Source organism: Lycorma delicatula, chromosome 9 (assembly GCF_047948215.1).
Source record: "Lycorma delicatula isolate Av1 chromosome 9, ASM4794821v1, whole genome shotgun sequence".
NCBI classification, from domain to species: Eukaryota; Metazoa; Arthropoda; class Insecta; order Hemiptera; family Fulgoridae; genus Lycorma; species Lycorma delicatula.
In genome coordinates this window covers 58,005,763-58,031,740 of record NC_134463.1, presented here as the reverse complement: position 1 = coordinate 58,031,740, position 25,978 = coordinate 58,005,763, and the positions used below count along the sequence as shown (strand labels likewise).

Sequence of the window (25,978 nt, the reverse complement as noted above, 5' to 3'; positions counted from 1 at the left end):
GGTATTTAATCTGCGTAAGCATTTTTAAATACCCTCCTTTATATGGTTTCACAGCTTCCTCGATAATAGAGAGGATTTTAAATGCAACTTTTTCGTTGCCACAACTTGGACAACAACTAATTAAGTACTAACTAATAGTACTAAAGTATAAAAAAAAATAATATTAAAGTATTAACTTATAAAATAATAATAATAATAAAAGTCGAACAATTAGAACGATAGGCTCATGAAACTGGATAGAAGACTGGAAATGGAATGAGAACAAAGGAATGAGAACAAAGATGTGCGGGAATCCTATCGAAAGCTTTTAGAAATGCACAAAAATTTAGTAGATCACTGGAAGAGTGAAATTGAAGGCCGCTCGAAGGTAGCTTGGTAAAAAATGAAGTGAAGAAAATATTCCAGAAAGGTTTGAAAAAAGAATAACGTGAGAAAATTTTGGCCATCAGAGTGGAGACACGAGGCGCACAGAATATTGATGGGTTCTTAGAGAACAACTAAAGGCTGAAACCCAAGTCCGGATTGAAACGGTGTAGGATAAGGTAATCTAGAAAATCAAGAAATTTTGAAAACCTGCAGAGGCGTAATAAAATGTGGTTAAATTTACTGGGCCATATGAAGAGAACTCCGAATATTGTTGAATGCGAACAAGGGTAACAATATATGCCGGAGCAAGTAGCAGTAACGAACAAGTATAATTTATGAATTTTGACGGTAGTTGTCAATGTTAAGTGTACTGTATTTGAATGTTAATTTTGTAAATGTAATTGTACTGTGGGATTAAATAATAATAATAATAATAATGTGTCACAGTGCACCCCAGTAGGAAGTTTGAAAATACCTCATTCATGACATGCTCTTCCTGTCATTTAAAGAAAATAAATTCCTGATGATTGTGTTCAGGTGAACACAATGATTGTGTTATCATCACCTGGATGATAACATTCAGATGTCTATCAGTTTCATATAGAGCAGGTCTTGAATGAAAGTATTAACTTTGCTGCCATTTAAAAACGAATGGATATAACAAACATTTTTTGAAAAAAAAAATTAAGAGGGAGTTGGCGCTTTAATAAAACAATATTTCATCGTGCCGAGGCTACGAGGAAGTAATTGATTTTCACGACTTCCCCGATAATAGTCCACAATTAATATAGTAAAAGCTATAGTGGCGTCGTTACTTCGTTACAGTGTTTTTCTTCGATTACCTTATGCGAAATTTAACCTCAATATCCGAATTGCAGATAGGTTGAAAAACGTTTGAGGTATCGGAATCCACTCCCCTAAAACTGATTTCACAATGACATCTGTCCTCTCTACAAAGGGTGCACTGCAGTTAAAGAATAATATATATCTTAATTTTTTAAAACACACTTACAATAAAATTTTATATGTAATTAATATTAGATGGTGAAAAATAGGTACAATTAAATTTTGTATATAGTTAGTATAAGATTATGAAAAAATAGGCACAAGAAGATTTTATATATAGTTAGTATTAAGATGAATAAATAGAAAATTTTATATATAAAATAATAAAAAGAAGAATAAAAATAATAAAAGAATAATAAAAATAATAATAAATAAGATAATGAAAAAATAGGCAAAAGAAGATTTTATATATAGTTAGTATTAAGATGAATAAATAGAAAATTTTATATATAAAATAATAAAAAGAAGAATAAAAATAATAAAAGAATAAAAGAATAATAAAAATAATAATAAATAAGATAATGAAAAAATAGGCAAAAGAAGATTTTATATATAGTTAGTATAAGACAGTGATTCTCAACCCCTGTGCCGCGGCACTTTTGTGTGCCGCCAAATTTTGTAAATATATAATAATGTTAATATTAAAAAATTATTTAAAAAAAATAAAAATATATTTAACATGAATATATATTTAAATCCACAAAAAAAAATTATTTTATTATTTACTTTGCAAGGCGTTTTTTCTTAGTGCCGAATTGTGATGAAGTGGCATGCATAGAAATAGGAATTGTCTTCAGTTGGCGCACGCTTGTCATTTCTGCGTGCTTGTTATTTCTATTTTCACAAAATATTTTATATTAGTGGAATTTTTCTAAGTCCTTGGAAGAGTTTATTAGGGGAATAGTTTTTCCTTATTATTTTGAGTACCCCTCATCCTAGATCCATTATACCTACATATCTATCCGTCCCAGAAAATTTCCTATCTCCTGACCCCCCACCCCAAAATTACCCCCCCAAAAATTTTTGACCCAAGATTTGGGTTGATACATTTTACCTGCCCCCCAAACCCCCCCCCCCAAAAATTAGGGGGGCACCCTATCTTGTGGGTATTCTATGGATACGGAATTGTCTCAGTAGTCCATTTCTGCTAATATGAGACGCAGAGGATCTCTCCCAACTGAGGAAGACATGAGAAAAGCCTCAAGTTCGCAGAAGATGGTGTTACCCAAGAAGGCTGAAGGAAAGAGCAAAAAGAGACCTCGTCAAGGATCTTCTGAAGAGGAAGAGGGGTTACCGGAAACCCTAGGCAGCCTGATCTATCAGTTGGGCCTCACAATGGTGGCTCTTAAACAGCACATGGGTCCGGGACTTTCCAGGTACATTAGTGTACATTAGCAAGAGCTCAAATCTATTTATGAGGGTCTGAATGCGTTGACAGAGACATCTAAGCCGATTACATTGATAACACAGGCCACGCAGACGGATCCTATAGCTAAAGAGGACGATATGGAGCAGATTCTGAACAGGGAACTGAACGACGAACAATTGCTTGATCTGCTACCGAAAAGGTTGCCAAATCATCTGAGGAGTAAATTAAATGCTGTAAATGAATTATCGGCTGATGAGGGAGATGTTTGTAGCATCAACGATATAAATAAAATTAGAGGAAATGAGGATCTGGAGGCCTGCAAGATAAGATATAAGGCTGGTGATATACGTAGGGACGAGCAGACGATACTAGGAGATAACGAAGAGATTAAAAAACGTAAATATAAAGTATACTATGACTCCAACGCCACAGAAAAAGAAATAATGGAGGTCATATTGAAGGCTCTTCGAAAGGTGATAGCTCAGACTAGGAAAGTGGCTTTTATTGTGCCAAATAATAATATTGGTAATTTTATGAAAAAGTTAATTTCTTACTTGTTTAGAGAAGAGGACGGGACGGTTAAAGTTTTAACACTTCCCGCGGTGGGTAGAACGTTGCAGGGCAGGTCAGGGCTGACGCATATTAAAAAAGCCACGCCTCCGGCTGTGGACAGCAGAACTGTGGTCGTTAAAGCGCCTGGTAAGTCCTACGCAGACCTCCTTCGTGCTGTCAAGGATAGAGTGTCCAAGGAGGAAGTCGGCGATGTCCTCTCCATCAGGAAGGGGAGGAATCAAGAAATGGAGGTCCGAATCCAAGGGTCAGAGAAGGCAGGACAATTTACTAATTTGCTGCGTGACCGAGCTGCTGACCTGCAGGTGGATCTGAGGACCAGAGGTGACCGGAGGACTGTGGTGCACATCAAAGATCTTGATTGTGACACCACTGAAAAAGATATCAGTGAGGCACTTAATCGAGTTCTCGGGACTTCGGAAGGCTACCGCATTTCCTCGCTAAGGGGTGCTTACGGCGATACCAAGAACGCAACAGTTATCACAACATATAGAGGTGCGAATAAACTTGTTGCAACGAAACTCAGGGTTGGGTGGGTAAATTGCCGCACCTATATAAGGACCGAAAATGAGCGCTGCCACCGTTGCTGGGAGTCTGGGCACGGTAGTAGAGACTGCAAGGGTCCCGACAGACGAAACCTGTGTTATAACTGTGGTAGTACGGGTCATCAAATCCGGGAATGTTGCGAGGCGACCAAGTGCTTGAACTGCAGTAGTTTAGAACACAGAACCGGGAGTCCTGATTGCAAGAAATGATCAGGTTCTTACTGGTAAATAATAACAGGAGCCTCCTTTCTAGCGACCTGGTTGAGGAAATCGCTGTTAGAGGAGACTACGATTTTGTGGTTGCAACGGAACCTAATGTACACGCTGTGGCTAGGAGGCAGTGGGTGTCGGATATGGCTGGAGACGTGGCTATCCGTAGGATTACTGGCAGTAGGGGGTACTGCCTTTATTACAGAGCTGAAGGAGTGGTGGCCGTCGAACTTGACAAATACATAGTCTTTGGAGTGTACATCAGCCCAAATATTACATTAGCTAATTATAACAACAAGATAATTCAGCTTCAGCGAATTGCGATACAGTCTCCCAAGAAGGTCATATTGGGTGACTTTAACTGTAGAACGGTCGCTGCTGGTGTGGGGTCCTCTAACGCTCGAGGGGAGGTGCTGGAGGACTTTCTGGCGGCCACTGGAACAGTATGCCTCAATGACGGTACCCCCACATACAGTGCTAGGGGTCATGAATCCGTTCTTGATTTGGTGATCGTGGATGGTGAAATGGCCCATGATTCGGTTACAAGTTTTGGATGCAGAGTCTAGGAGCGATCATCTGGTAGTCTCCCTGGCTATTGAGGACGCTGTTGAAGTCTCTACTGTGCCTCAACCTGCGCGTAGACTGACAGAATGGCAGGTTAACAGAGTAGTCGAAAGAGCGGCGCAAAGGATCCGAGGGGAAAGAAGACCTAACCCGGAGGCGCTACAAGAGATAATTATGGATGAGATTAAACAATTGCCTGGCACTATTTCCAGACACCACCCAGTCTACTGGTGGAACTCCGAAATTGCAGAGCAAAGGATGGCTCTCCAAAGATGTAGAAGGACGGCTCAAAGGTACAGAATAAGGATGGGTCTTACTGCTGAAAGCGAACGGGCGTTGAATGATTATAGAGCGGCACGAAGGAAATTACACTTCATGATTAAGAAAGCCAAAAAAGAAAAATGGAGGGATCTGTGCGGGGAGCTGGATGCCGATCCCTGGGAACGCGCCTTCCAGGTTGTCACTAAACGTCTGGGAAGACGTCTGCCAACGCTTAATAAAGAGAAAGCGACCCAGCAGATGATGGTGCTCTTCCCACGGGAAGAGGAAGCGAGGACTGGGGTGGTCCTGTGTGGAGGTGGCAGATTCACACAGGACGAAGTGACTGTTGCCATTAATAAACTCAAGGATAAAAAGAGCCCTGGACCAGATGGAATCCCGTCTGCGATTATCAAGGGCCTGATGAAACGTATCCCGTGGGAAATGACCGCTAGTTACGGACTACAGCACCGTTTGTTTCCCGACTGCTGGAAGGCGTCTAGGACGGTCTTTTTGACAAAACCGGGTGCAGAGATGGGCACCGAAACATTTCGTCCTATTAGTCTCATTAATAACATGGGCAAGGTTGCCGAAAGGCTGGTGGCGGACAGATTGATTAAGGAACTAGAAGACCGAGACGGCCTGCATCAGGAACAATATGGTTTCCGGAGGGGCCGTTCCACGGTCCAGGCGATCAGGAGAGTGGTGGACTGGGCGGCAGGGGTTCGGCGGGGCACATGGCGTACCAGAAGGATTCCTCTTGTGATACAATTGGACAGGATGGATCAATGTGCCAAGCGGCACATTGATTCAACTGCTCAGTCGTGACTTGTGCTGTAATAAGTGAACACATGTTTGTGTCTCTCGTCACAGAAATGAAACCGCAAAATATTGCGCAACGGCATGCCATTTCTTTTTGCGTTAAATCGAGTGAAAACGCGACGACAACTTACGGTAAGCTTCAGAAGGCTTTTGGAGGGGAGGTTATGTCAAGAGCTCAAGTTTTTCGGTGGCATAAAATTTTTAGTGAAGGCAGAACGAATGTTGAAGATGAAGACCGCAGTGGACGACCATCAACCACGGACAGTTGTCAACTTCACCAGGGTACGTGAAATCGTACGATCTGATCGAAGATTATCCGTGAAAATGATTGCAGAAGAACTCAACATCAATCGAGAAACGGTTCGTCTAATATTAACTGAAGATCTTCGTATGAGAAAGATTTGTGCAAAAATGGTCCCCAAAAATCTCACACAACAACAGCGAGAAACACGGAAAAATGTGGCAAGAGATCTGTTAGAGCAAACGGAAATCAATCCAGATTTGTTGAGCCGTGTTATCACTGGTGATGAAGGTTGGTTTTTTCAATACGATCCGGAGACAAAACGCCAAAGTTCGCAATGGTGCTCAAAGGGACCACCCAGACCAAAAAAAGCTCGCATGTCAAAATCAATAGTGAAACGCATGCTTAAAGAATTTAGTAAAGATTTAATATTCTATTTTGGCCAAAATACCCTCACCATTTTTTCCAATTTTTGCAAAAATTTAATACATTCTTTCCCCCCCCCCCCGAAGGTATTATTTGTTTACCAGATTTGAAGAAAATCGTTCAACGGGGTTTAGAGTTATAATACCAAAATACATAGCCCACCGTGTTGGTCTAGTGATTAACTCGTCATCGCAAATCAGCTTATTTTGATATCAAGAGTCTAAGGTTCAAATCCTAGTAAAGACAGCTAGCTACTTTTATGCGGATTTAAAAGTAATATTTTTTTTATTAAAAAAAATTTAAATGTCTCCCTGGCATAAAACTTAAAAATAAGACTAAAGTTTTTGTTATAGCTACAACTGCTGTAGCAGAGTATATCGTTATACCCGGCATAGTAAAAAAGAAATATATTTTGAGCAATGTATAAAAGAAAAAAAAATCACTATGACTTATCTGGTTGACATTATAACAAAAATACATAATGATTAAGATAATTTTTTTAATAAATCTTTTCAAGATTTCATATAGATGAAACATCTTTTTTAATCTTTATTAAATTTATTTTTTACCTTGCAAACTTACTAAAAAAAATTTAAAAATTATATACGTGAATTAAAAAAAAACCTATGCTTAGAGTATTTTCGAGAAAGGTTAACAACAGCAGCTTAAATACTAAATGAAAGGAAGCGGAAAAATAAACTTACTTAAAAATATGTAATATTTTAAAAAGGATAACTAATAATGGTTAAAATCCATTAATAAGTTCCAATCAGCGGTCACGATATTATAAAATAAATTTATTTATCTAATTAAATAAATAATTTATATATTTTTAACATGGAAATCGTGACTTTTTAATCAGCAAATATATATATATAATTTTAGTCTAGTAAAAATAACGATATAATAAGAGTAAAAAATAATATTATCCGGGAAATATAAGTTGAAATAATAAATATTATAATATATATCCATGTTTATTCTAATTTAACGGCATGTACCAACGGGAAAAAGATAAATAAGAAAAAAACTGGAAGAGAACAACTGCAGAAGCGGAAATTTTGCCGTAAAGTTTGGTGTCACATTTCCCACTAAATAAGATGATCTTTTTGATGACGTAAGGTTGTTAGGTTAGCTTCTCTGCATCCAGTTGTTATAACCTCCCATAATTTCACCATGTTTATGCGACTAAAATATCCATAGAAAACGATTTGGACCGGCTGTCGTCCGGCAGGTAACAAACAAGTAACCACAGTCTTTTTTTCCCACTCTTTTATAATACCAAAACTAACCATTATTTATGATAGGGTTTTTATGGTTAAGATATAATGAATTTCTTTGAACATCCTCTCATCTTAAATACTTCACACCAGTATCTCTCTCTTTCTTTTTCGACTTTATCTTATATTATATCCTTTTCTCTTTTTACTCGGGTCAAAATCTCCAACACTTGTCTCGCTTCTTCATCTTCATCTTCTCTACCTACTGATTGTGAGAACTTAATAATTTTACAGTTATGATGTCTACAACAAGATGAGACTTCATTATTGTAGCCTACACATAGTTCTATCCTATCCTATCTACATTTTATTTATGTATTTATTTATTTTTAGATTTTCAACAGAGAAAGGAAAAGCTTTGAATCAAAAATATAACCGCGTTTGTATCATACTTTGTTGTATATTTTAAACTCATTTTTTTTTTTAATCATATGTTACTATCTAGAAAGGTGGTAAACTTTTCTAAATTAATTTTTTTTTTCTAATTGCTATTTATGTTATTTATATTTTATAAATAAATAAATAAATAAATAAATATATATATATATATATATATATATATATATATATATATATATATATATATATATATATACATATATAAATAATAGATTTAAATAATGAACAAATTAATATTATGAATAAATATTAGTTCAAAATATATTTTAATAAATTATAATTATAATTTGAGATTAAGCTAAATGAAATATTGGATAAAGTTCGTTCACATTTAATAACCTTTTTTATGATTAGATTTTTAGAATTTATTACAGGAAGTATTAGCAGAAAAGGTAATGAAAAAAGGAACTTGTTATATTATATTATATAATAATTTATTATATATAAACTATGTCAATGATAAATTATGTTTATATATTTGAACAAAAATTCATATTAAGATGGATAAACATATAAATAATTAGAGGAATCAGAGTTTGTTAAATTATAAAATACATAATATTTATGGAAAAATAAACAGTAAAAATCAGAGTATTCAAATTTATAATGGACTTACACAATTGTTTATGGTTCTAAGAACTGGCGAATAAGGCCATCCATCATATGTGAAAAAAATCAAACCCAACAAATTACGTCTAAGGAAAACTGAAGAAAGGACGCTGGAGGACAGAATGAAGAGTTACACAATCAAAGAAAAAATTAAAATGAAGAGCAGTAAAAAGCCAAACAGTTAAATTTTGGTGGAATCATGTAAGTGACAATGATTATGAAACTGTTACTGAATGTTAAGTAATTAGGCAATAGAATTAAATATATAATTATATCTTTTTATAAGTGACAATTTAAATGATCGGTGGTTGGTGGTAGGGGAGAGAGGAAGAATTGGATTTGGGATAAATCCAAATTCATGAAATGGTAAAAAGCAGATCAAATGAAGTAGGAATAAAAGTAGAAACTCTATCTCAGTAGAAGAGCGGATTTCTGGTTTTCTTTAAGAAAGATAAGAATTTTGCACTACTGTAATAATTGTTAAAAATAATATTGTTTTCGGGGTTTTAGCTATTTTTTTTTTTTTTTTATTCATGAAGTTAGTCATCTGTTATTTTATAATACTATGAAATACTGTGTATTGTTCCAATAAATACATTATATTTGAATATTTGGGTTTTTTCCTTCCTCTTTATCACATAGTTGTTGAGTTGTGACGCATCAATTGCTTAACGCTAATACTTGCCGACAACCCACTTTGATACTGTTATACATAATTTGTGTAGTTTGGAGCCGTACTCACTAAAAATAACAGGTTCAAAGTGACCCAAAACAATAAAAAACTGATTTTTTGAACACCAACCCCTTTTCTTCATACCAGATCACACTTTGGATTACCGCGAAACTAAAGTGCTGTAACGAAACTAGCTCGCACCTGGAGGTGCTCCCAAAAATCTGATCTGGGCTAATATACTTAGATGTTTTGATACCACTGGAAAACCAGCACGCACCTATTGGTGCTCAAAAAAATCTAATTTTGGCTTTCTAACATATTACAATAAGAAAACCTTGAAATCGTACCCAAAAACTCAGTTGTTTGCTATCAACCACGATTGGCTTGAAAATCAATAAGGTTCTTGTTCTACTAGGTTTACATCATCCTACCAAGTTTCATCAAAATGGGTTAAAAATTGCGCCCACTAGAACAAAAAAATTGAAAATGTACCCAAAAATCTCAATTTTTGGCTCTAGTTTCGGATACAATATTCATTATTAAAAATTATCTGCTTAAACCTTTTTTTTTGTCATTTGCTTTGATAATCTTTAAGTTGGTAATCTTAAAAATTTATTAGTAATTGTTTATAAAAATCAACATTTATTTACATTCTTTTATAAACACTTCTGTATAACTAGGCATTCTTTGATGAGTAATATTTGTATAAAATACTCTTCTGCTAATAGAGTTCTCTTTAGGAGAGGTTTATTGTAATGCAGCTAGCTGGTTATTGTTAATCCTTATATTGATTTGGGTAATTTTTTTTCTATTCACTTCTTAAAGAGATATTTGAAGGATTTTTCTGTAAGTGATGATTATAATTTTCCAGTATATATTAATTAATTTAATTGGGTATTTTTGTTTTTATTCCTCTAAGCAATGGTTTTTATAAAAAGATATTTTACTGTATCGTTTATTTTTATAATATATGTTTGTTGTATGTAATAAGTTATATTGTATGTTTATCATTATTCTTGACCTCGGCTCAAGTGACATTATAATAATTAAAATATTATAATTAAGTAACATTTGAGAGCAGGCTTGATGTGTATTATTGGAAATGATTTATCGTAGCTATATCTATACTTTTTATTAAATGTTTATTATTTTATTGCATGATATTGTACCTATTCAAGTGAATTTTTAATAAATAAATTATTAACAATTTTTACTTCCTTGTACTTCGTACGATAGTAGAAGGAAGTAATGTAATCGCGAAAAATTTCGGTTTTCAGATTTCAACGGAAATATCCACTTTGACCATCCCTGAATCCAATTTACTAGTTTCGGCGTGACGTCTGTACGTACGTACGTACATATGTCTCTCCCATAACTCAAAAACGATTAGCCGCAGAATGTTGAAATTCTGAATTTAGGACTGTTGTAACATCTAGTTGTGCACCTCCCATTTTGATTGCAATCGACTGGACCAAAAGTGTCGAAAAAAACCCAAAATCAAAACAAATTGGATGTTGGAATTTTTCTTAACTGCAGCCCTCATTGAGAGCTTTTCAACGATATATCATAAGTGGTACTTGTTTTCATTGGTTCCAGAATTATAGCTCAAGTTTAATTAATGAAATATTTGGATCCTATAAGAGGAAGTCACATTGGCGAAAATCCAACTTCACATTTCCTTTTGTTTTTAATTTAAATATATTGATTTAATAATTATTATTAACCTGCGATTGTAAAAAAAAATTACAATAAATAATAATTCAGTAATAAAAAAAATGTAATAAAAAATATAAGTATATAAGAAATAATGTAATTTAATAAGCGTACAAGGAGGTCATGTGATGTCCATATCAGATTTTTATATTATTTTTCTATAATCATCCTCCTCTGGAAAAACCCCTGAGATGATCTGTAAAAATCTTTCCGAAAATAACCACAATTATTAGTTTTTTAACTTTCATTATCAAGCTCTAAAATTGTTTTATAAACCAGTCCCTGGCTAAGTATATCATAATAACTGACTGAAAAATATCTCTCTCTCTCTCTCTCTCTCTCTATATATATATATATATATATATATATATATACCATTCTAACTTTATATAAAAATATAAATTTTGATTTTTAATGATGAATTTCAAAGAAAAAATTTAATATCACTAATGTAAATTTAAAACTGAAAAATGTTTATTTACAGTATCTAGTCTGTAGTAGCTATTTCAGGGAATCAGTATTATATCGTTTAAACTATGTATAAAAAAGAATATAAATTCCGTGTTTACAAGTATTATTTAATGATATTTATACTATAAAGGAAATGTTTATCTAAAATTATACCTTTTTAAATAAATACTGTTGAAAAAACTAAAAATATCGACTATTTAGAAAAAATAGTAATAAAAATAATTTTTAATAGCTTCATAAACTTAGCATAAATATATTTTAATTTTTAAATTAAATATATGTCGTCATACCTAATTATTTAAAAATATAAATAATAAAATTATAAACATGTCTTTTTAATGTTTGACTATAAAGGGGCGCCAAAAGCATCATCAATTTTAGACCCAATATTTAACTGTACGGCGGCATAGCAGCATCGGCAGAAAGGGCGTTTTAAACATCTTGGATTACAGGATAAATCTGAAATGTCAGTCACACATATACAACCAATATAATATATAAACAGGCATATATATATATATATAAATAAGAATACCATATACAGACGCACATATACACGTGTGGCTTGTCGACAGGATGACCTGTTTCCTGTTCCCACAATTCAACACCCTTCGTCATCATCTAAGGGTGATGTGTGTCGGTTATGGTCGGTATATCATAGTGCCTTTAAATATATATATATATATATATATATATATATCGGCAACAACCCTTGTTGGTAGATGTTGATTTGAGAAGGATCCTAGCTGAATAAGAGGGATGAATTATGGTTTAGGATTAATTATTAGACGTTGTGTTTGTACCACTGTTCTTTACTCTTCTTAACGAAGTCTGTTTTACTTCCAGTCAAAATTCCTCAACGTTTGCACTGTTCTTTTAAAAGACGATAGCCTTAGGGAACAAACCTATGTTATATGTATGTTGTTAAACCTGACCAGTATACGTTAATCATCACACAACACAAAACAGAACATTATTTAAGAGAAAGAGTGAGAAGGGAGAAAGAGATCACTCCCTCTTTCTCATTTAACTCATCCATCTTTTAGAGACCATCATTCAAAGTTACTGCTGTTTGAAATAATCACAACTTAGGCCCTACAGCAAAACCCACACATACACACACATGTGCTTATGTATATAAATAAATACATACATACTCTCACATACAAATAAAATAACATAAATGTCAGTACGGTTTCTATATGAGCTTATTACTTCAGTTACGTTTTCCTTTTTATATGAATACATCTAGTACACCTCGTTAAGTTATGTAAATACAAAATAATATTAAGTGCATACTCTATATGCTATAACCTATCCAGTTACCGTACCGGTTACAAAAAGAATAAAAAATAAACAAATTTATTCCAAGAGAAAAAAAAATTGTGAATTACTAACATTTCATATTTTATTTATAGAATAAATAACTTGTATGAGATATAATAATAAATAATAATGAAATATTGCATTTATAAATATATCAATCCCGAATTTATTTCATTTTATAATTACTTTTCATTTTTAAAAAAAATAGTTTCTACAGTCGGTAAACTAATCCAAAATGTCTAGATTTTAATTAATGTTCAATGCTATGATAATATAATCACTTTTTTTTACTCGTATAATGTGATAAAACTAGGACCTCAAAAAAATAAATTTTTGAAGAGAAAATAATATTATAAACATTCAGCTTTAAAATTAAAAAAAAAATTCTCTTTTTTGCATCTCAAATTATATCTTCAATCGATTTCGTAGGTAGAACCATAAGTAAATTTCATCACAATAAACAAGTGGAAACAATAAGCAGAAGTTTCTTTGAAACACTTTAATTGAAAACATCAATAGTAAATCAAAGATAGCATATAAATTGGTAAAATCTATAGACAACTAGAATCTGTAAAAATATATTTTGAAGAAATTAAATTTTTCCACCCTAGGTCAGTCAAATACAAGCTGGACTATTGTTTTTAACATTTATTAGTACAGAATAAAACTGCAAAATATATTTACGTATGCTTTTCTATATAATGTTCCTCAAGTTCTATAAATTTTCTGAATGTATGGGAGCACATGTAGATATTCCTTCTTCATAAACAGTTTTATAACATGTCAGCTAATTGCGCGCGATCTATATTGCATCGTTGTCGCTCTGAAATTAATGTCCTTCCTTTGCCTCCTTTAATAGCTCTAACAAAAATAAGTCGCTAGAAATAAATCTGGACTGTACGGGAGATGTTTTAAGTTTTCTAATAAATTTTGTCCAATTTACTCCAAGTGCTAATGATTGTATAAAGTCTGGAATTGTCGTGAAAGAAAATCCGATAATCTGTAGGGAACGATTCTTCCTTTAGGCGGCTTTCTCTTATACCCAGATAGTACCCAGTATTTACAGTGCGACGCTTGTGGAGAAAATGGTTTTACAATGCGCATTTCCAGTCCCAAAAGACGGTTGTGAGGACTCTTCCAGCTGACAGACGCGTTTTCACTTTTATAAGACAAGATTCTCCACTTCTGCACCCTTTAATATTAGCCAATTTTGTCTTAGAATGTAGTGGTGATGAACCTAAGTGCGGAACGAAACGAGAGCACACCTTTCGGCGGTTCATTTTTTCTGTTAGAATTGTACATACCACGTCTTTATCGATATTTAGCTCTTCTGCTATGGCCCGAAGGGTAAGATGAGATTTTTTGAGCAGGAGCGCGTGCATTTCCGCAACATTCTAGTCGTGAACAACTGTTGATGGCTTTAAACCGCTTCCACCACGTGAATGTTGTTATGAGATGCGGCTTCATCACCGAATGCTTGCTGTATCATAGAATAAGTTTCAACGAAAGATACTTGAAGTTGAACATAAACTTTTATCGCTCTTCTTTGTTCCATGTCTTGAGCTAGCACAAGGTAACATGAACACAACTTACGCGGACGAATATAAATGGAGACTGGAGTGACAAAAAGTGATGAAATTTTGAACACACACTCAGACATTGTACTACGTATTTCCTTGGTTGTCTGAGAGATGGCGCTACATGTATCGACTACAGAAATTTAGTTCGGAAACTTTTCAGATCTATTGTTTATGTCGCACTACTATCACTATTCTATGAAAAAAATTATTTCCTCTCATCGAATTCAATTCAAGAGCTTTCGGAAAATTTCCTATAAGGTCTGTTTCTGATTTCGGACTAGACGTTTTGAGAATGGCAGAACCCAAGATGGGTTTGTAGTTAAAAAAAAAAGAATAAAACGGGCACTTTCATTGCAATTGATACCTACTTTTCTGAAGCAATTTCATCGCCACTTTTTTACTTCCTTGTACAAAATAAAGGAAGTATTGTGATTGCGAAAAAATTCAGTTTAGACATTTCAACGGAAATATGCATTTTGACCATCCCTGAATCCATTTTGACTAGTTTCGGCGTGACCTCTGTACGCACGTACGTACGAATGTGCGTTAATAATTTTTAATAAATCAATATATTTAAATTGAAGAAAATAAAATTAAAAAAAAAAAAAGAAAAAAATGAAGTCGGATTCGAATCGATCTGCCTTTTCCTTATAAGATCCAAATATTTCATTAATTAAAATTTTATTTGGTTACAACTCTGGAACCAATAAAAATAAGTACCACTTATGATATATTGTTGAAAATCTCTCAATGAGGGCTTATTAATGCCGTTAAGAGAATAAATTGGATTTTGGGCTATTTGTGGACACTTTTGGTCCAGATTGCAATCAAAAGGGAAGGTTCACAACTAGATGTTAAAAAATTCCTAAATCCAAAATGTCAACATCCTACGGCTAATCGTTTTGAATTATGCAAGATACAACGTAGGTATAGACATCACACCGAAACTAGTCAAAATGAATTCAGGGGTGGTCAAAATGGATATTTCCGTTGACATATGAAAACCTAAATTTTTCGTAATCACACTTCCTTTACTTCGGAAAAGGAAGTAAAAATAGGATAAAAATTTAAATTATCACAGGAAAATTTTTGAAGTAAAGCGTTCTAGGAAGTACAATTTATTTGGTTTGAAAAGATCTCTAATCTACAAAATTACCTTGAGAAGAAATATATAATTTTTCTTTTTCTAGGTCAAATTAAATAATTAGATAAACGTTCATACACTTGATCATTCAAACAAACGTGTTATGTTAACCATTTTACATGATTCATTTGTCCATATGTGTTTCATATATATACATTCTAAAAAAGGAGATCAATTTTAAAAACAAATAAATACTATATGTATCTTTACATCTGATAAGACATTGAATTTTACTGTTTAATACTCTTCTTTTTTTGTATACTATTGAACCGTGAAGCATTTACTTATCATATAAACACTTAAGGTTTATTTAAATAAAAATAGTTTTCTACCACTGTTTGGTTTACCTATCATCTTTACTACACACACATGCAAATGTTACGTATATTACATATGCTTTGGTACTTTTTATCCTTCTCACTTTCTTTTAAGTCTTTTTTTTTTTGCGGTGAAATGAATTGAGGACACAGGATGCGGTAAGCGGGAAAGAAATATATAACAAAACTGAGCTATTTATTCTATTATTTAAACTAAACAAGTGTTTGTGCTGCTTCAATCAGTTAGTACTAAGTGATCTGTTGATAGATCGATTCAGTTGAGAAGTTGCTTCTATCGATGCCTATTACTAGACAATATTTATCTATTATTGTCAGTTTAAAAAAATAATAGATCTAAAAATTTTATAATATTTTTACCATCTACATTTTTTTTTAAACAGAATAACATTTTTTTTTTAAATTTTAATGCAACGTAGCTATGCAATTAAACAGCATTATAACAATTATAAATACTTTTTAAAAGATTTACAATATTTCTTTCAATTTATAAAAATACTTAAATGCTGATTTGTTGTTTCATATTAAATCAGTTATCAATGAAAAGTATAGAAGGAACTTTCTCGAAGGAACATTATTATTATTATTATTATTACTGTTCTTCTAATTATTAATTTATTTCTAACAAAGTTATTATCGCTAACTTCTACATACGGTAACTTGATATATCTTATTGTATTTTGGCGGCTTAATGGCAATTTTATATTTTACTTCTTGTACGAAGTAAAGGAAGTGTTGTGATCGCGAAAAATTTCGGTTTTAAGATTTCAACGGAAATATTCGTTTTGACCAACACTGAATCCATTTTTTTTTTTTTTTTTTTTTTTGGGAGAGCGACAAACGCTTTCGCGTTATCATCGACCGAAATAACAAGGTTTTATAAAAAAAAAATAACTATTAACTACAAACAATCGAAAAATTTAAACAAAAAAAACTTACTACTAATATCACAGATAAAAATTTTCTTCAAATACATTTAAAATTAATGTCACAGCTGTAAACATAGAATTAAAATGATTATAAATATAATTTTAAAATATATATATATATATATATATATATATATATATACATAAAATTTAACTAAAAATAAATAATATTTAACGAAGTCCGAGAGGAGTGTAAGGGCCCCTTCACGAATAACAAAATGACTAAGAACTAACTTAAAAACTAAAATATTAAAAATAAATAAAAATTTAAAATCTAATATCACCAAAAACTTACAACTAATATCACAGTCGGAATCTTAAAAATACGATAATATTATTTAAAAGAAACATAATAATGAACACAAAAAATAATATAAAATTTACATAAACATACAATTTAATAAAATCCGAGAGTGCTGTAAAGGCTCTTTTTCGGATAACAGAATAAAAAATCAACACAAAACATAAAAATTAAATTGAAAGCAGACACTAAAATCTTTTCAAACACAAAAAACTATACTCAAAGTAATCAAATTTAATGTATCAGAGCAACACGACACAAGAATATAAACATCCGGTTTAAAACTATATTATCATTGCCCAAGATTTGACGTATATTTCTGGGGAATTTAAATTTACGACGCAACGCCGCATATCATATGCAATCCACATGAATCCATTTTGACTAGTTTCGGCATAACGTATGTACGTACGCATGTATCTCGATTAATTCAACAACCATTAGCCGGAGGATGTTGAAATTTTGGATTTAGGACTGTTGTAACATGTAGTTGTGCACTCCCCTATTTATTGTAACATCTAGTTGTGCACTCCCCTATTTATTGCAATCGACTTGACCAAAAATGCCTGAGATAGCCCAAAATCCAAAAAAGAAATTGGATTTTGGACTTTTTCTTAACTGCAGTAATAAGCCCTCATTGAGAGCTTTTCAACGATACATCATAAGTGCTACTTATTTTCATTGGTTCCAGAGTTACAGCCAAATAAAACTTTATTAATGAAATATTTGGATCTTACAAGGGGAAAGACACATCGATTCGAATCAGACTTCATTTCTTTTTTCTTTTCCTAACTTTTTTTTTGTAATATAATTATATTGATTTATTAATGATTATTAACCTCTGATTGTAAAAAACGTTAAAATAAATAATAATTCAATTATTAATAAATAATAATTACATAAATAATAATTCAATAATAAAAATACTAAAAAAAAAAAAATATGAAAAAATATCAAAAGTTATTAACGTAATAAAATTTTATGTACTTTTAAAAATGTCTATATGTAATTTAATAGGCGAACAAGGAAGCCATGTCTTGTCCATATCAGATTTATTAAATTATTAAAAAGTTAGTTTTTCTACAATTTTGGGTCTTACATTTGATTTACAAAATTGGTATTTATATACTTTATGAATTTTAATAAACTTTACATTAGTTCGTTTGAATCAACTTGATAACCAACATCATTATTGCGTAATAATTATTACAAAATTTTAATTTTTTCGGCCATTTCGAGGTGAACCCGACAGCCAATAACGACCATTCGAGTATTTTTGTAATCGTTTAACGATGCTTCTTAATCCAAATCCGAAATCAAAATCAATATCCGAGACAAAAAGTGTTCCACATACATACATATTGAATTCAATAACGAAATATTCGTTCGTTATAAAAAAATCAGTCTAAACAAAATATTATGTTATAATTATAAGAAAGTACTAAAAAATTTTAAAAACCAAATATGAAAAGGATGTTTACAAAACATCATGCCAAACTTCGAAAAAACTATTCTAGATATTTATCTGAAGAAAAAGATGTCCATTGAACATATATTTTTGATTTTATACTGTTTTACTTTTATTCAGTTTAAGTAATGGTTAAGCAGAAGGTGTATTTGAAAACTAGACTGATCTAAATGAAAATTAATTGGGAAAAAAAATCCCAAAGATACGCGTGTGCGCTCATATAAATATATATATGGCGGTATTGTAACTGACTGAAAATCGGTATAATCTGATTTGTTTGAACTAGATTCTTTGGAATAATTTTGTGTTGGGGGCCTCAAATCTTTGTGAAGCAGGACGTTATTTTTTTTAGCTCATTCATATTTTTGACGAAGCATGCTTCAAATTTAACGGCCTAGTACAAAGTATAATTGTGTTTATTTTTCTAATTAAAATCCTTGCGTAATTATGGAGAAAGAACTGCTAAACTTGGAGTACATATTATACTGGAACACAAGAAAGCTGTGTTGGGATTTAATTGCTTTTATGAAATGTAAAAAAGCCATTCTTCATGTCTTTAGAATTTTTTCTATAATTAATTCATCGTATAAGACTGAAGTTTGTGCATGGGAATATGAAATGGAGATTTTTTAGCGTATGAAAAATTCTATTCTTGACCTGGATTTGAATCCGGGATCTTCGGATGAAAGGCGCTACCACTCCGCCACGGAAATCGGCAATTTCGTTTCTCCCAGCTATTTTGTCAACCTGTATTTAACATTAGTCGTCCTTATATTTGGCAGTAAAATGGGACATTCAGTTAAGAGAATGTTCGACTTTTCAGGAGTGGATAGGACACAGACGAACATTTGAATGGTACACAGTATCCACGTGATTTGCCGTCTTACGATTTCTTCTTTATGAGGAATCTTTAAAATAATGATATTTTCTAAAAATCCGAGCTATCTGAATAGCTGTCCATTGAAAATTCGGTTGAGTTTTAAAAATATGGGCAAAAAAACGTTATTCAATGGTTAAATGCTATAACGAATATACAAAAGCTGAAGGAAATATTTGATATTCCTTCTAATGTTTGTTAAACATGCAACACTAAAAAAGAATTTTGTTTAGCTTTTCTCATATTAACTAATATACTAACTGACATTTAGCCAACCCGATATATTATATATTTATTCAATACATAAATTGTTATAGTACGTTACAGATTATCGACTTCAATTTTGGAGTTTTCTACAGTTCATATACGTATATATTTATTAATTAATTTTACATCCTTTTTTTAGAGAATCTATTTTAAATCTTATAAATATCTATAAGAAAAGAAAAAACCTTATCAGTAATTTAGATTAAAGTTGAAGAATTATTTGTCTGAAATTCCAGAATTGAATTATCTTAAAAATAGAAAAAGATACGACAAATACTTTATTATTAAGACATAAAGACGATAAGAAAATTATTTCATAAAATAATTACAATATTAAAAAACGAAACACGATTTTTTTTCATATTATTATAAATTGCTTCTGCGTTAAGTTGAAATTACATTTAATAATATATCTAGAGAAGAGTAAGTTCTGGTCAGATTATTAAGACAATAATCAAAGTAATACTATTAGCGGTAACTGTAATAATAATAATAACTCTTATGAACATTAATTAATTCTGGTATGTTGCTAGTTAATGTATTTAGACACGCATGTGTGGTGAACGCAGCTGATTAGTGCCACTACATATTTACCACTCCCCTAATATAACATCTCTTTCTTTCACTCACTCCTAATATACCTGTATATTTATCTTTATTTAACAGTAAAACTTGATTGTATTCAATAATACCAACTGCCAATAATAAAATATATTTGTAATTATTGCATATCAAATATAGTTACTTCTATAAAATGTTTAAATAACTACAGTAGTTGGATATAAATTAAATAAACCAACTAGTAAAACAGTACTGTACGATTTAAGTTTATGAAAAAAAACTTACAATCGTCACGCAAAATTGGCCGATTTGATATACAGACTTTACTGTATGTATAAATAAGTTACTTTGTACTTAACATGGTAATTACTTAAATAAGCCTTTTAATTATATTATCCACAAAACTAAATAGTGTGGTAGTTAAAAACTAGTTTTATATTATTCGCAAGGTCTTGATTCAATTACTTGATATTTCACTTAAGAACTTTTTTTCTATTACCGTTACGATAAATCGTAATGAAGCATAATAATATTCTTTAATTATAAAAAAAATGAATAAAAATATTATTGTCCGATCTATATATGTTAGTAGTGTTAATCACTTACTCGTACAGTTTTTATTAAAAATTACAGTTTTTATCGTAAAACGTTAAAAAAAAACCAAAAACCATAACTACATTACTCAATAATAAATTTACGATTAATCGCATAGTGAAAACTATTTTTTTTCCTTTTTTTTTAACTACCCAAGATTTTCTTTTATCTGTGACAGATTAAATTATATGAGGTACAAATTTACATCTTGATATTTACAATATTAAATTGTACTTATTCACAATATTAAACTTTATGATATAATAATTATTAAACTGTAAGTAATAAAAATTATATACAGTTTAATGAATTGATAATTAATTCATGAAAAAAATATACTTTTGGCAACTACATAGTTTGGACAGTACTTTTGCACACGCATGGGTTTTGTTTATTATATAACATACTTTCTATTTCGTATCTATACTTTTGACATCAAACGTCTTTAAAATCACACCGAAACATACGGGTATCAGAACAGTAATTTGTAGTCTAACGAAAAGGTCTATATCCTCCTTCGTTAATAACTCACATATTAGTCTCAGAGACGTAAATGCGATGTCGTTTTATAACTTACATGGTCAGCTTGCCGATACGACTTTGAGTTTGCATCACAGGGGAGTTGGTGGAGAGGGGGGGCACAACGCAGATCGGCCAAAACTGATGCTCTCACTCATTTCCATTCAATGTAGCTCATGATTTAAACGTGATAGCGCAGTGGTTTGTGTTTTAAGTTTGTCGAGATAGATCGATTTAATTAATAATAAGTGTATTTTTGACAATATTTTTATGTAAAAAAATAAACATGTAAAATAGTATAAAAATTCAATATGTCAGCCTCAGACCGCGGAAAAATCCAATTGGAAATATAAATTACCCACATTATTTGAAAGGGAAGGTTATTAGCCACGCACAGGTACCCTAAACTCCGGTGCCGAGCGAGCAATCCTTTCTGGAGCGTCGCAAAGCTGGCACGGCGCGCTGACGAACGTAGGCTGAACGACACCGACGGCGCGAGCATTTCTACCGCTGCTTATTTTGTCTTCTGTCTCTTACTTCTTATATCACTTACCAATGTTGAACAAAAATGTCGTCGAATATTACTCGAAATAAATATCATATATCATTTAGTGTCTGTTTTATGTTAAAATTAAATTTAGTACGCAGTCAATGTCTCGTTTTTATTTCAATCCAATATACTAAAAGTGACTCGCTGACATACAAACCGACCAATCCATCTGTAGAGTTGGCCAAATGAAGGAACTAAAATTTTCCATTGGAGACTTTCAATTTTGTTCAAAATATACGATGTGACTCTCCTGTAACTCTACAGATAAGATGGTGGGTCTGTAGCTCGGAGAAATTTCATCCAAGGTCTGTTACGTTTTACGTTAAACTAACGGCCGTGCGCACTGACACAGCCCCTCCTGATTTCTTTTTAATGGGAATTAAAAAGGAAATTTATTATTATTTAATTTTTTTTCTTACTTTGAAAGCGATGATATTATTATAGTGCTATACTCATTAATGAACAGGTATCACTTCTAGAGGTGAACATCAACTGAATTTTACTGAAGAAAGCAACGGAGTAACACTTCACACTTCACTTTTTCGATTATATCTGGCACGATATGATTATTTATTATTCGTGAAAATGTCTATGTGACTATTGTGAATGAATTTTATTTTCATATTAAATCAACTACAGTCGTTTGGTTATGGTACGTAATGGACAATGCATTCGTATCTAAATGTTAAATAACAACATAACAAAACCGGAACGAACAATGTTGTTCAAGTATGTAAGTTAAAATTTTTCTTTTATTCTCATAAGCACCTATATAAATAGCATCTATTTAATAATAAATGAATCTCTCTTAAATGAAAACAAAAAATAATAGCTTTTATTATAAATCGAGTTGATCAACGGGTAGCGAAAGCACATACACAAGATTCTTTATAAAACGCCAAAAGAAAAAAAAACCAAATATGGTCCTTGGAGGCCATCACAAACAAGCTCTGCCATCGGGTCCATGCCGATCGATCCAGTGGTCGGGGAAAAACGATTTCATGAGTATTTTCTGATCCACCAAGATACTAATATTACGTATGTTAACTTTAACACATAAATGAAATACGGATACGCACTACTATACACAGTACAATTTAAGAAAGTCGTCATTTGCATGTTATAATATTAGATTGCGAAGTCGGCACGCACAGAGTAGGCTTCAAACCCTGTAACAGCTTTATGTAAATTACATAAATTTGGTAGGTCATCCTCCTCTTCTTTTTGTAGATTACATAAATATATAAGGTTGGATGCGTATGTAAACGTTTCCTTAACACATTCCTCACTGTCATCACCAGCATTGCTAGCTCGTGGCTGGCTTATCTAACACATTTTTACGCATGAAAAACTCCCATTGATATGTTCAAAATTTTCCTTAGACAACTTCGATCGTGCCGTACTCGTTACTTTATAGATAAACGGTTGTTTCAATCGATAATACCATAGACGAATTTTATTGTCATTCGGAGGACCACAATTAATCTTTCTATAGAATGTAAGTAGAATTGCAATCACTGATTTACGTTTAGCAAACTACAAAACACAGAAGGCACGAGTAGCTATCTTTACTAATAGCGTGACCGAGCGGAAAGATAGGGAAACAATCTACTGTATGGCTTAATTATAACAAATTAAAACCACAATATTATTTTTTGAATAAAGTATCTGATGTGAACATCACATGACTTCCTCGACGCCTATTAAATTGCATACACACATTTTTGCTACACTTCACTTATTTCATTTGAAAGTGAGATATGATTCTCCAATTATTTAATATAAGTGGACTGTTACCACAATTGCTAAAATATTAGTTTTTATTAACATCAAATATTTATATAGTTATTAATTCAACAATCTTACCTGAAATATTAGGTTAGAGTAAAACACCCTTTATTACTGTTTACATGAATGTAAGTCTTATATGTATCTAATATTATGTTTTTTAAATTATATGATGTAACCACCAACAAAATGAAAACAAAAACGAAACAGAAGAAGGTTACTAAATTTTATAGGATATTTATTATCAAGTAAACTGAAACAAATGCATAAATAAAAATAATACGAATCTAAATTATAATTTTCAATTAATATTAAACAATCAGATGAATCACCAAATCTGATGTGGACACCACATGACTTCTTTGTACGCATATTAAATTACATATACACATTTTTAAAAGCACATAAAATTTTATTTCACTAATAACTTCTAATTTTTTCATATATATATATTTTATTGCTATTATTGAATTATTATTTATTGTAATTTTTTTTTACAATCAGAGGTTAACAGTTGCTAATAGATCAATATATTTAAATTAAAAAAAATTCGGAAATGAAGTCGAATTCGAACCGATGTGCCATCCCCTTGTAAGATCCAAATATTTCATTAATTAAAATTTTATTTGGCTATAACTCTGGAACCAATGAAAATAAGTACCACTTACGAGATTTCGTTGAAAAGCTCTCAATGACGGCTACAGTTAAGAAAAAGTCCAAAATCAATTTTTTTTATTTTTTATTTTGGGCTTTTTTGACACTTTTGGTCAAGTCGATTGCAATCAAAAGGGGAAGTGTACAACTAGATGTTAGGACAGTCCTAACTTCAAACTTTCAACATCCTACAGCTAATCGTTTTTGAGTTATGTGAGACACATACGCACGTACGTACGTGCGTACAGACGTCACGCCAAAACTAGTCAAAATGAATTCAGGGATGGTCAAAATGGATATTTCCGTTGAAATCTGAAAATCGAAATCTTTCGCGATCACAATACATCCTTTACTTCGTACAAGGAAGTAAAAAATGATTTTATTTTGTTTCTTTTTACGTCAATTCTTTTCAAATATTTCAAAGCTTTGTTGAAAAGGATTTGATGGAATTGTTATTGCAGGATTTCTTCCTAATTACTAGAAGGAAATTAAATACGTAAATGTTTATTGAATAAACTTCACAACACAAGAAGGATTCGATTCAGGAATCCTCCAGATAAAAAATAAATATTCTCTCATTTCACCAAAGATGTCTACAAAACTGCGGAAAAAATATATTATTTTATGTCCTTAAATATAATAATTTAATATTTGTTATTACTCAAGTTATATCCCCATTTACTGGTGATTAAATACTAACACAAATTATATTTATATAATGAAAATTACAATTGATTATATTGTAAAAGAATGATATATCTGTGTGACATAATAATTGAAAAAAAAAAATCGTGAGATATGTCACGAAAATGTTAAATGAACAATGATTAAATGCTTGAATGTGTTCTCCGGGTGGTTTAAAAAATAAAAATTAAAAACAATCGGGTCACAAAGTTTACAAGAGAGGAATGTTCGCGTGTGATAAAAACACAGTTGCACGGTTGAACGAAGTATGAAAAGATACTGCTACAGTATTGGGTACTGTAACTCGTAGGTAACTGGTCTAATACTCGCAACTGGCCGCAGATTAGCGGCTTCTTTGATGTTTGTAACTAACCTCATAACTCTTAAAACATTACAACAGTAAAAACCAACGGTCTGGTCACTTAGCTATAATATAACTAAAAGTACTTCATGTATCTTTAAGCTAATTCATCTTTCTATACATACCTATATCATGTATTCATTCCGTACAGGTAAAACCACTTATGTAATTTTTTAAGAAAAAAATGTCGTGTTTCAAATTACCTGAAATCAAAATAAAACAATAAATTAAATAAAATTTTATTTGTAAAAAAAATCATAAATACGTAATTTATAATTAGATGTATTAAAATGATATTGTATCGTTTCCGACGAAAAATGACTAATTATATTAAAACCTCGTATTCCTCGAAATTCCACTGGTTGATTAGAATTTCAAAGATTTTAAAAGTCGTTCTTTTTTACTTTATTAGTCGGTAATTAAAATTGCATAAATAAAATACGAGAAAATATGATAATGTAAAATTAAATATTACAGAATATAATAGTTTGAGAAGATCTCTAACAAATGTCAGCATTCAAACAGACATTAAAGATTAATTAATTCATATAACTCAACGCATACTTTACTTTCGTACTTTAGACATGACATCTTTTCAACGATTTTTTAATCTTGATAAAAGGTCGGTTGCTAGGTCTGATATTTTTAGATAAAAAATATTAATTTACGATTTATTTT

The 25,978-nt window shown here is 31.6% G+C and overlaps 1 protein-coding gene across 1 annotated transcript in view; it reads right to left on the bottom strand.

Moving 5' to 3' along the window:
* ci (transcriptional activator cubitus interruptus) overlaps positions 1-25,978 on the bottom strand; it is a 752,653-nt gene that overhangs the window by 628,283 nt on the left and 98,392 nt on the right. The window lies entirely within an intron of this gene.